At 44.1% G+C, this 12,413-nt stretch overlaps 1 protein-coding gene across 7 annotated transcripts in view; it reads left to right on the top strand.

The window, feature by feature from the left end:
• Shaker (potassium voltage-gated channel protein Shaker) overlaps positions 1–12,413 on the top strand; it is a 172,136-nt gene that overhangs the window by 10,250 nt on the left and 149,473 nt on the right. The window lies entirely within an intron of this gene.

Here is a 12,413-nt window from a genome sequence, read left to right as displayed (position 1 = left end):
CTATCTTTTTCCCCGTCTTCTCTCACGGGGTTTACACAGTTTGACGCTGTAACGCGATAAATTACGCGATTACAGCATCAGGACCAGCAACGAGATCAGGATTTCCCACCTACCGTCCTATACATATACGCGACAGCTCGCTTCTCGATACACCCGCATAGCGTATCGAACGGGGAATTCTACAAGATTATTTCAATGAAAATTTATTTTCGTACAAACACAATTTTAGAAACAAGATGAGCGTTGATTTTCAAAATAAGAGTTCACGAAAGACACGCGTAGAAATCTCGAGTCCCGTAGTCTTCCTTTAACGCGCGAGTTGTTCGCGAGTCGGTCAAAGAAGTCCGTCGCGTAATAAAATCGTAAAGGGTGCGCGTAAAAGAGCACTCGAGAGCGAAGCGTTGTTCTCGCGACGAGAGTAAGAGTTCCCCGCGTACCTTCGACCGGCTACTCCGTCGTTTCGATCGTCCGGAATCGTTTATCGAAGCTCTGATAATCGTTACCTTTATTCGCGTAACAAAAACGTTTAGAACCGTTTGACGGTGTTTGCTTTCGCTGTATCCGGCCATTGTCGATTCTGAAAACTCCGCGCGGATAAGCATCGGCCGTTTTGTTTCCCTTTCGCCTCATTTTCAGCGGCTCCGCGCCTATGTTGCCGTGTGTTTTCCCGGGCCGGGTCTAACAATGCATCGTCGCTTGCCGGTCCGCCACTTTCGCATACGGGCCGCATACAAATGTACCCGCTACCGTGGTTGCGAACGCCCAGCCACTCCGCGCCAAGCCCCAGCGAACGAGTGTTACCACGATTAAAAACCGCCCCCCACCCCAAACCTTCCGCCTACGCCTCCACCTCCGCCTCTTCATCCTCGGAGGGTTTAGGTTGCGAGGAGAGCAAACAAGGCGCGATACGCGCTCCACAGAGAAAACCGGCATCGTTCCTGCACCACCGACAATGCTCGTCTCTTCCATTCAGCCTGCTTCGCGAGACCTACTTGCTTTCTGATAAATATTAGGTCATCCTATAACTAACGCAGTTTTTTCGGTACTTCCCGTACCGAAAAGGCGATAGCTCGGATACGAGCACCGTTGTACGATGTAATGACGGACTCCTGTCCGGGAAATCTGCAGTTACTAATCCCCTAACGTTTTGCAATTGTGTATCAAAAACCTACGACCAAGTTAACTTTCTTTATCATTGCTGGGACTTTGATAGTTTGCCTTAAAATCTATTTTTCTACTGACTCGTTCAGTCGCAATACAGACGTGGTATACCAGTTGATTTTACACATTATGGACTTACGTGTCCCAATCGAACTACCACGCATTTCCAGCAAGATTAAAAAATTTCAAATCATACTAAAAAAATTATTTTCAGTTGCGGGGGTCAATTACAATCATTTTTGGTCATTACACATACCCCCGAAATCCTAACCAGTTTCGAGAAAAAAAATTTAACAAGTGGACTTTTTCGACGAAATTAAAAAATTTCAAATCGTTTTAAAAAGATTATTTTTAGTTGCAGGGATCAATTACAATCATTTTTGGTAATTACACATACTCTCGAAATCCTATCCACTTTCGAGAAAAAAATTCGAGAAGTTGGGAAATTTTTCGACGAAAAAAAAAAATTTCAAATCATACTAAAAAAATTATTTTCAGTTGCGGGGGTCAATTACAATCATTTTTGGTCATTACACATACCCCCGAAATCCTAACCAGTTTCGAGAAAAAAAATTTAACAACTCGACTTTTTCGGCGAAATTAAAAAATTTCAAATCGTTTTAAAAAAATTATTTTTAGTTGTAGGAATCAATTACAATCATTTTTGGTCATTACACATACCCTCGAAATCCTATCCATTTTCGAGAAAAAAATTCGAGAAGTTGGGAAATTTTTCGACGAAAAAAAAAAATTTCAAATCATACTAAAAAAATTATTTTCAGTTGCGGGGGTCAATTACAATCATTTTTGGTCATTACACATACCCCCGAAATCCTAACCAGTTTCGAGAAAAAAAATTTAACAAGTCGACTTTTTCGACGAAATTAAAAAATTTCAAATCGTTTTAAAAAAATTATTATTAGTTGCAGGAATCAATTACAATCATTTTTGGTCATTACACATACCCTCGAAATCCTATCCACTTTCGAGAAAAAAATTCGAGAAGTTGGGAAATTTTTCGACGAAAAAAAAAAATTTCAAATCATACTAAAAAAATTATTTTCAGTTGCGGGGGTCAATTACAATCATTTTTGGTCATTACACATACCCCCGAAATCCTAACCAGTTTCGAGAAAAAAAATTTAACAAGTGGACTTTTTCGGCGAAATTAAAAAATTTCAAATCGTTTTAAAAAAATTATTTTTAGTTGCAGGGATCAATTACAATCATTTTTGGTGAATACACGTACCTCCGAATTCCTACTCGCTTTCGAGAAAAAAATTCTTTACCAAAACTATAATGTAATATTTAAGGTCTACTCGTATACCTCGTTTGTGATCCCAGCACGTTGTTAAATTATCGTATGAATTACTCATCGAATCGCGTACCTTATGCCAAAAAGTCACCGGTATCTTCCAACATTCTATTCAGACACACGTGTCTGTGGAAAAGTCGCATCCCTTATGGAATGACCTAATACTTTTCCATTGAATTCGAAATGTTCCATTCGGAATACCTTGCGGTGCGAGACGAATCTTCGATTCGAGCAGTCCGTGGTGATTATATCGGAGGGTTAGGTTTACTCTGTCGTAGCCAAAAATCGAAGTCACGTACCGGGTTCGATCGAAAGTTGGTAACTCGTCTGGAAAACGTACCCGGTTATTTGCGTGCGAGAAGTTTATTACACGCGACTGGTTCGCGTACTTCGAAAGGGATGCCAGCGAACACTAACGGGTTAACGACCGAAACATCACCACGCTTACGGTCAACCATTTATCTTTCGAAGTAAAGCGACGTAAACTACGTGTTTTTTGACTTGTTACGACAGTTAAAAGTTCATTCAATTTTATATTAACATGAGACTGTCCCGATTAAGGACTCAAACTTTCACGACTATAGTCGATATTGACCCGAGTTGACATTTCAGAGTCTATCGTGCCAGTCTATCTTTGCCAATCGTGTATTCAGCTATATAAAACTCTTTTGTTCGTACTTGTTTCTATAATTTTTGCGACTCACTCTACTCGGAATCGTCTCGGCGAGCGCTTTTTCCCCTTTTCGCTTCTATCGAAACCCGTCGCGAGCGATCAATCTTGGATCTCGTTTGGCGGGAAATAAATGAGAATTCCGACGCGGGTGTCGCTGATATTCTCGCCAATAAGACGGCCATTGTTAAACGACACGCTCGCAGTTTCCGTTCTGGCGATACACAAGCCTCGAACACGGCTTTCATTTCGCGACTGCCTCGCGGCGATTCTTGGCGTAACTCATTAGAAGCGGGACGCGAAAGGATGGCTAATTTCTTTTCGTGAATTTGCACACCGCAGCCTGAGCCGTATTTTCTATGCAAGTTCGTGACTAATTCCCAATATTCGAATCGTTGTAGAAGTGTAAATTAATGGCTCGTCGTTGTTAACGATACGTGGCGACCGGTTTAATTACGACGAGCAGTTCTTTGATCGCGGACGTTTAATTGAAGACTCGAGACCAACGCGAACGTCTCGTTAAAAAAGATAACGCGGAAGCTGTTTCTACGAAGGAACGAGCATCGTTCCGGAAGTTACCCGTTCAACTGCCCTCATCTCGTTCACGTCCATGACTGCCTTCGCGATTCGTAATCCTTTCCTGCTTCCATACGACTTTCCCCAATCGTCTCTCGACCAGAATCGTCAGCCAGTTCGCACAACCGTGGCCAATTTTCTCCGTGACTTCGTACACGAGCACGGATTGTCGCTCGCGCGACTCACCGACCGCTTTTTGATATTTTCGTACTCGATTCTTCGACGTTGCTCCTCGACAAATGGTTCTCTATTTGCTTTTACGCGCGAGGCGTTAGAAATAGTCGAGCAATTACAAGTATTTTATTATTATTTTATTTAATCCTTTCAGGTTAGAAACTATATGGTAGACAGTACACACTATGTCGAGTAAAAAGCCTTGGTAAACTTGGATCGAAAGATTTACCGCTTCCGAGGTGTAATCATTTTTGCACGGTAGCATCGTGATTGGATTACTGGTTTTCACAGGTATTCCTCGCGTCCTCCATTTTTTTTTATAGAGTAGCGAACTCTGTCGAATTATAGGGCAATAGGCTGATATTTTTAGCAGTATACTTTATAACTGCGTAATCGTTAAATAGATCTGCAATCGTCGATCTGCACTAAGTATAGAAATTTAACGGGAACGTTCAGAACGCGGTGTATAAACACCGAGGTAAACATCGCATGCAACGCGTACAAGTGAATCAATTACGACGTTGGCTAACAAAAATGTTTGTAGTTTGTATCTCGTTCTACCATAGAAATGTTCAATTTTTTTTTGTTGTTTAAACGTCCCGTACGAACGTTGCAAAACAACGAAACGAATATTTACGAGCGTATCGTTTTTGATCGATGATAATCATCCCCCTCGCGAGCACGGTTTAAACAACTTAAATTTCATTACGTCACGATGGAAATTAGCGTCGAATAATTGGCAATTTCGTAAGTTTCTGGCGGATATATTAGGTTCGATGAGCCGTGGAAGAAATCAGCAGTTTGAATAAGCACTGGATTTAATACATCCATTTAATTTCATCGTGCTCGGGCGGTTTAATTAAAGGATTAGACGAGGGGACTGCTTTTTCCGTAGCTCCGCGTGTTATTTTGAACCGTCCATTAATTATAGGTGTGATGCGATGCGCCTTATCGGAATTCGATATCGACTGGCCAATTTTGTTTACGAAAGTACGTATTTGAACGCGAGGCATGGTATAAGCAATTTCATTTCCATGATGAAACGCTCTCTGTACGCGAAGCGACACGTAAATACTTGATAGGATCGAATTACCAGTTCCATACGTGCAATCATGCGTTTGTTGTGCCTTGGATAATTGTTAGCTATTTATTCGATGTAATTAGGTTTGAAAGTAGAGTTCGAGGTCCTTCGAAAGCTATCGTCGTCGTTCTATTTAAGTATAGATCTTATTCTCATTTTGCCAAGCCACGATTTCTATGTCGTCGCGACGCTAAATAAAACTGTCCCGGGAATAATTGCAGCGATGCAATATCCCCTCGAAGTTCCCAGAAATTTCAACGAGAAACGACGCCGTGGAATGTATTAAACCGCTTTAAATCTTGCGATATCGACGCGAACCTGCGGATAAATTGCTTCGAAAGTTCGAACTCCTCCTTCGGACGGGTCAGCGGTTTCAATTGGGGAGAACCGAGCATGTTCCGAAAACGAGTGGCCCTCGTCAGGAATGAAACGCAATTTCGTACAAATTTGCCGCGCAACTCGAGACTAAAGTTAAATTTTTCGCAGCCACGTCGATCGAGTCTGCCGTTTATAGAGTAGCCTTGGTCGCGCGCGATCTAGATATAATTTCCTGCATTTGCGAAGCCCTTATCGGGAATACCGTCCCTCGAATATTAATTTTTTCCGTGAACAAATAAAAAATCGCGTAAACATTTGTCTCGAGCGCGAAACGGAATTTCGACGCGCGTGGACTCGAAGCTCGTGACACACAAACGCGGCGAAAGACTCTTTCATTCCTGTTAATTATGCGCGGCCGCGGTTACTAATTACGTGGGTATTGATGCTCGACGGTTCAGAACCGCGAATCGTCTCTTTTAATGATTTCACACTCGCGCGGAAGGTGTTCGAGTGGTAGGACGGGGAGCTGAAATGAAAGACGTGTCACGAATATGTGAATGAGCGTCACATTTTCGGCGGGGGTGGAGGAGAAGAAAAATGAATTCCGATCCGCTCGTTAAGTCAGCCGCGGTGATTATAAAAGATTTTTCCGTTCCCTCGTCGCGAAACTGTTTCGAGGTCGAATGAAATTTTTATTCCGAAAAGTATGTTGTTACGATCGTTCTTACGCGACCGTTCGAACAACAGTGGCTTTCGTGGTGGCAGATGCTTGTTCGAGGGCGGAGAGGGGGGGGGGGGGGTGGGACGTTAATTAAGTAACGGATCCCGTTGGTCGCGTCACGGTTCTCGTTAGTCGAGCCTCGGTGGATTGAATTTTCAGGATTTTAAACGGCGACTGTGTGGTCCGGGGAAACGTGACGCATGGCGAAAAGTTTTCTGGCGCGGTCGGCCCTTTCGTTCGCCGGGTAGAACAGCGGCCAGATTCTGCATGAAATCGCGCGTACCAGCCGAATCTGTCCTCCGGGCATCCCGATTAGAATTCAACACGTCCCTCCGTGCCAAAAGATTCTTTTATTGCCTCTATATCGTACCGTGTTTCGCCTTGACTCGAATTCGTTATTAGTTGCAGGTCGGATGCGTTTCTTTTTAACCTCTGTTTCGTCGCTATTCCTTTGAGTTATGCTTTTTCATTAGCATATATACGACAAGGTTTTCGTCGAGGGTGGCCAAGTTTTCGAAACTCGGGACGTGTTGTTCGAAAGAAATGGGTCACCGTTATTCGAATCCGTTCTACGGTTCATCGGTTAGAGTCGACGCGTTATTACCCACTCGATTCGAAGGATTTTTACTTGCCAATGGTATGGCTTTATCGCGTCTGAGATAACTTTAATTTTTATTTCCACGTACGGCAAGGAGTCGAACCGATAAATCACCGTTTATCGCTTCAGAAAGATTTATGTACTACGTCGTAAGGTCGAAATTTGAAAATGGTCGACGATGGGAATCTTGGACGCGATGTACGAAGAAGTTATCGTCTGGTTTGGCACATTGTGAATCAGTAAGCCAATTGAGACAACGGGCACTTACGGTTTGTGCATTAACCAGACCTCTTCGGTCAGAATTGGACGGCTGGTTAGTATACTAACCGCTTGGTCATACACGCTCGAGCAATGCGCGGTGTTTGACCCAAATATACGTACACGGTGTTCCAGTAGAAAGTACAAATGGGTCGACAGCGAATTCTAGAACCAAGTGCCGAATGGAAAACGTCACATCGACGCTCGTTTTGGCTTTCGATGACCCTTCAGATATTTCAGACCCCTTTGCAATGGTTTATTCGCCAGCGATCGTGCTCGTAAATTCGTTTTTCTAACAGGTTCGTAGACACTTCAGATATAAAAATAGTACAACCCTCGAGGGCAATGAATAAAATATGTAAATCTATTAACGCGTTTTCTCCCAGACGATCGAATGTATTTTAATTAAACTTCTATAACCGATTCTCTTAACTATTACCTAGGAAAAACGAGGCAAACGATATAGAATAAATAGTTTGCGAGCGATTGCGTGGTTCTATTTACCAGACACCGTTTGTAGAGCCCCATGACGATCGATAGGTACATTTTCCTCCAGACGAAGTGCACAAGGATATGTCAGACATATTAGGTATCTCAAGTATTTATACGATATGGACACGGACAAGTGCTCGAAATGTTTGGTGTATTCGAAGCGTTCTAGAGATTTCGCGCCACGAAGTATCCCCCCGTGGATTTTTCATGCCGATCCCGGTTCGGGGCCTTCGTTGAACTCGTTCGTTAGCGATCCGGCCATTCGTTACCACCGGAACCGGACGTCGACCTTGCGCTACCCGGGTGCAGCGTGGCTGCCATAAATCCTCCTCAAATTAACCGAATTAACTCGGCTGCCTTGTGATTACAGCCAGCAGCTCGTCCATTTCTGGTATCGCGAATGGTCGCTCGGTACCAACGATGGTAATTTAGCGAACCACGCGAACGACGCCCAGAGACCCGATACGAGTCAGTTTTTCGACTTCGCGGGGCGATTTTTCTCGGTAGACGATCGATTGCCGGTTTCCGACAACGTTCGGTCTATTATCGGGTCGTCCCACAATTAATACGAATTCTTTTTATATTTCCAGAAGACCTAGTTCGCCGGCGTGCACGAACCGATAAAATACCTTGGCCGTAAATGGCGCAAACATCACTGGCCGGCGATTGTTGCCAGTATTTTCTTTTTCAAAACTCGCGCGGAATAAAACCACGAAAACGAACTCGTATTTCACTCATGATTTTCCACATTTCGATATAAAATACTTAAAATTTGGCGACCTGTTGCTCCCGAATGCCTTCTACAAATTGGATTGGGGGCATTTAACCACTCCGGGGTGGTGTATCGGTCAGCGTTTACCAAATGTAACTTACGGGACGATCTAACGCTAAATTTGTACCGATAATCGAGCATCTATCGAGTTTGAAAAATTGGTTAATCTCTTTCGATTATTTTGAATAATGCCCGAAAGCTCGGTAGAGGAGAAAGGCTGGGAAATCGGCCAGACGCGAAGGAAGGCGCAGTTTCGTGCTCCCCGGCTATACAGTCCACGGTTGGGCACACGGTGGAAAAACGGATTCGGAATTTCCGCAAGGAAGCGTTTCCGGCCGTGGAAAGACCGCGCTTCTCTTCTGCTCCGTTGTTGAATTTTCTATGCCCGGTGGAAATAATCGGGAAGGTCTTTTTCTTACCTCGAGCATCCCCGTGCATTCGTTTATAGCGATTTAAATAATGGAACGAGACTCGTCGTTGGTTTTTACGCCTGTCCTTTTACGTTTCGACCTTGTTGCCTCCTTATGGGGGGATACAAAGGAACTACTGCGGAGGATACGTGCCTGTCGGACGCAAATAACCGAATTTTTACGAACTTTTAAAAAACGTCTCCGCGTCCGAGGCAGCGTTTTATTCGAGATAGAAAATACTGGGAAGTCTCTTGAAATATTTTTCTGGAACGTTTCAAAGAGACGAAAAATACCCCCGTACTGGTTTAGATTCTCTATTAGTTCGTACGTATATTAAATTCACCGTCGCTCGAAGCCATTTTCTACTCTTGTTTTGCTATTTGGTAGATCGATAACCATCGTGTCCGAAAAGGAGGAAGGATTTCGCCAAAGGCTGTTAAAAATACAAAGTAACCGAGACCGCTGATTGGCGTCTTTTGTTCCCGTGAAAAGCGTCTTTGTATCCGTAGATGATCTTAAGAAGCGGAACGGTTTCTCTCGACTGTCTTTTATTTTTATCGCGGCTAAGCCGTTTCAGAGATGGAAGTGCTACTTTAACCGGATACGACTTCCTCCGCTCTTTTTTTTTTTCGCGACAACATTTACATACTTCGTATCTTGTCCGATGCTTATCTTTCATTTTAGTGTTTTTTTCATTTAACAATCTGCGGGGCGCAGTCCCGGTAATCCGAGGTAAGCGGAACTATAACAGGCTCGAGTACGGATTAACCGGAATCGCGAAACTTTGATCAACGGGGGCCTCTCGATATTACCTTCCCCCCATCTCGGTCATGATACGTACAATGATCTATCAACTATTCCAACCATCTGAAGCTCTAAACGATACAAATACGCGCGTTAAACGCAACTTTGATCACGTATTATTACAGAAACAAATCTTTCGAACAAAGACCAATCGGTTTTTCGTTAGTTTTTTGGTCGACCTACGGTCAGCCTGAATTTAAAAACGGGCAGTTTTTCCCGCGAATATTCGATGGACCATCGAGTTTCGCGTAAAAAAAATGTTGCGCGTACCGTGTGATTTTGGTCGGGAACAACGTTGCACGGTTTTTCTGTTTATTTTTCGTGGAAAGAATCGGTATTCTTCTGGCCGCGCCGGGCGTTTCGGCGCAACGTGCACCGTTTTAATTGGCACTCTTGTTTTCCCTCGGTCGATGCTTTCGGCGCGAGAAAGGCCATTAGATTCCCGAACGTTGCGCGCGGACCGCGTGAAAATGCCAAGTTTTTTTCGACGTTTCGTGTTCCCGTGCAACGTATTTATAGCTCGGGCCAGGCAGCATGGGCGTACATACGTTCGAATCAACCATGAATAGTTGTCGGTGTTATATTTTTCTTCGAGCGCGCCAGAAAGAAAGAGTCAGGAGGGTAGGGAGAGGGCGGGGTGGCGGTGGCCACGGTCGATATTAGGAAGCGGTGAAAATTTGCACGGTTATATTTTAATCGCGTGACAGGGGAGGTTAAACGTTGCGGTGGGCGAGGATTTCAGTGGGTGCTTCAGCGCACTTTGCGACTCGCTACGGCACTGAGGGTGCTCGAGAGGGTGTGAAATTCAACAGCAATGGAAGCGGGGGAGGGGAAAAATTGTTGCGACCCGCGATATACCCGCGTCTGGTTGAAAAATCGGGGGTGTAAAGAAACTACTCGCGGTGGACGCAGCTGTGATAATCGAGCGTGCGGATTAAACTTTTTGTTTTCGCAAAAAATCGACCAGAGGGGTGGATTCTACGTCTATAGATAAGTCGAAGGGAACGAGTAACATTTTTTCGTCCGACCCTTCGTTTCCGAGGTAGTCGGAGTTTGAAAATATTCGCGGAACAAGTGAAATTCAATACGCTTCGGCTGACGCGTCCGACCATTAATCTCTTTTTCTACTTGCGTCGAATTTTGTCGATTTTCTTGAGAACAAGACCTCGAACCAAAAAATTTCATTCTTCTTTTTCTGCTTATTTTTACACCGCAGAATCAGCCAAGAAACTGTTTTAGAATAGGATGCTTTTGGACATCAACAGAGGGGTTAAAGACTTAAACGATGAGATTTCTTTATCGAATTCGACGGTTTACTGTTCTAGACGGAAAGATACCGATATCCATCGTGAATCCATCAAAAGTTCATCGCGTATCGGGCACGATAAATCGTTGGCGCGAAAGCGTCGAGATGTTTGGCGGACAAAATGTTTTCTAGGCCGTTGATTTTTCGTCCCGATAACGTTGACAGCGTACCCGGCGAATTAATATTGGCGTGGAAACGGAAATACCGGAAACCCTGCGCTAGCTCGCGTCGTGTGCGGTTTCGTGAATCACCGGCGGAGCTAATTACGTTTCAGTCTCGACGGGAAAATTGCTATCGAGCGAGCGCGTCTCATAATCGATTGATAGTTACCGTCCAAGGGGAGGGAAGGAGTTAAAGACACCGAAAACAACAGTTTGTACGCGGAGCCTCGAATTTTCACTTTCTGAGAATGTTTTTTTTTTAACTAGAAAGTGGTATTGCGTGGTATTATCGCGACGACAAGTGGAACGTTCATTTAGCAAACGAGCGACACAGGAGGTGGAAGTTTTACGTTTGAGACAGAAGCAAATTGTTGATACGTGACCGATGACCGCACGAGAGCTCATGCATGGATAATAAGTTGCGTGGGTTTCTTTATTGCACCGTTTTCCTCGTTTCGAGGAACGACGCGGATCAATCGGTCGTTGCATCGTACCGTGAATGGTTTTCGCGTTTAAATTCGAATTTCAAGGGCGTTTCGCGAGCCTTTCGCTCGAAGAATTTGGACCGCGATCAGGACGCTTGCGCGAGACCACTGAATATTTCAGTATCCTATCTTTCTAATTTTACGCGCGCCTAATTTTATCTCGTCGCCTCTCGGTGAGAAGTCGCGGTATAAATTCGATCGACTGGTTAATTACGGAATACGGTTCGATCGTCGCGGCGGAGGAGGTTTTGATTTACGATCGCGAATCAAGTAATTACACGCGGCGGCACGCCCGCGATAATTATGACGGAATAATTGTCTACAGGCAGACGCGACGCGAACACTGTCGACTCGATCAATCGCGTCGAGGTATTATTGTTCGAATTTCCACTCGTTCCTGTCGACTAGATAATTATTATTGCTACGTTCGAAGCGTACGAGCGACTGAAAATATTCGAAATTCTGAAGAACGATGCTCGATGATGATTTGGTACATTCATTTCGAGGACCCGTCGGTAACGAGGGGAAAATCGAGACGCGTGAAAGTATAGTAAACGATACGGTAACGTGTGATTAAACAGTCCGAGCTGAAATCGCGTATTGATTTTCTTAACGCGTCTCGAATAGAGCCTAGTGATCCGGAAAATAAATCTATGGCAGGTCGAGCAGTGTTAGCCAACCTGCACACACACACGATATACGCAGTTTTCCCCAAAGGTTGAACGAAGTCGAGCTAAAAAGGGGACATTTTCCAAGCGCCTCGAGCCGGAGCGTTAAGTTTAAAAAGTTCCAAGACCTCGAGACAGTCGATACGGCTATTTAAAATCTTGAATACTAAACGTCCAGCGAGCTATAGGTCTACGCAGGCGAATTGTAAACAAAACTAGAGTCGTGAGAATCGAGTCGTACACATGGCACGTTAACGGAGTAGGTTGTTTTAATATATAATTAGCCGAGCCTGAGAACTTGCGTTGGATATTCTTTAAACGGGCGGTGTAGTTGCGACAATAAGGGTCCTAAATACGATCGAGAAATGTAATGTTTCTAGAGCTGTAGGACTTTCGATGATTTCCTTACGAAACCCAGATCTTATTATCCAATATCCGTGTTG

Source organism: Colletes latitarsis, chromosome 6 (assembly GCF_051014445.1).
Source record: "Colletes latitarsis isolate SP2378_abdomen chromosome 6, iyColLati1, whole genome shotgun sequence".
Lineage (NCBI taxonomy): Eukaryota > Metazoa > Arthropoda > Insecta > Hymenoptera > Colletidae > Colletes > Colletes latitarsis.
The sequence above is the reverse complement of the archived record's forward strand: the minus strand, read 5'-3'. Positions and strand labels throughout refer to the sequence as shown.